This window comes from Fragaria vesca, unplaced genomic scaffold, assembly GCF_000184155.1.
Source record: "Fragaria vesca subsp. vesca unplaced genomic scaffold, FraVesHawaii_1.0 scf0513057, whole genome shotgun sequence".
Taxonomy (NCBI): Eukaryota; Viridiplantae; Streptophyta; class Magnoliopsida; order Rosales; family Rosaceae; genus Fragaria; species Fragaria vesca.
This window is the reverse complement of record NW_004443438.1, coordinates 131,870-133,125: the sequence shown is the minus strand read 5'-3', so window position 1 is coordinate 133,125 and position 1,256 is coordinate 131,870.

Sequence of the window (1,256 nt, the reverse complement as noted above, 5' to 3'; positions counted from 1 at the left end):
GAAATCACATGACCCAAAAACCCCACTTTATCTAGCAAAAACTCACACTTGCTAAACTTAGCAAATAACTGCGACTTTTCTAAAGTCCGCAATATTATTCTTAGATGCTTGGCATGCTCTTTCTCACTTCTTGAGTAAACCAATATATCATCTATAAATACGATCACGAAACGATCAAGGTATGGACTAAACACCCTATTCATGAGATCCATGAACGCCGCGGGTGCATTAGTAAGTCCAAATGGCATCACCACAAACTCATAATGACCATATCGTGACCGAAAAGCAGTCTTGGCTATGTCCCCCTCTCGGATCCGCAACTGATGATAACCTGATCTCAAATCAATCTTAGAGAAAACAGAGGCACCCCTCAACTGATCAAACAAATCATCGATCCGAGGCAACGGATATTTATTCTTCACTGTGACCTGATTCAACTTCCTATAATCAATGCATAGTCTCATGGTGCCATCTTTCTTCTTAACAAACAACACTGGAGCACCCCATGGAGACATGCTATGCCGAATAAAACCCTTATCTACCAACTCCTGCAATTGAGTCTTCAACTCTTTCAATTCCGCTGGAGCCATTCTGTAAGGCGCCTGAGAGATCGGCATAGTTCCGGGAAGTAATTCTATAGAGAAGTCTATCTCCCTTGCAGGAGGCAAACCAGGCAACTCCTCAAGAAAAACATCCGGAAACTCTCTTACTACAAGAATATCTTCTAATCCCACAACTCCCAAACTTATATCCACCACATGAGCTAAAAATGCCTGACAGCCTTTACTCAACAATTTCCTTGCAGCAACAGCGGAAATTATGCAACTAAAAATAACATCTCTTTCCCCTTGGAAAGCAACCTCAAAACCATCTGGACTTCGAAGCACCACTACTTTTTGAAAACAATCTACCATAGCTCTATATGCTTCCAAAAAGTCCATTCCCAAGATCACATCAAACTCCACTATATCTAAAGGAATTAAATTAGCCTCGAAATTAACTCCTTCCACTATAACTTCACAGCCACTAAATACCCAATTTATTCTCATCACCTCACCGGAGGGTAGGGACACATGCCACTCGCCTGAAAGAGACGATGATGGCACATGTGCATGGAGGGCGAATTGACTAGACATGAATGAATGCGTGGCTCCGGGGTCAATTAAAGTAAAAGCAGGCTGAACCAAAAATTTAGAAAGTGTATATGTGTAAAATTTAGAAAGTGAAAATTAGTATTTAGGAAGTGTATATATTTT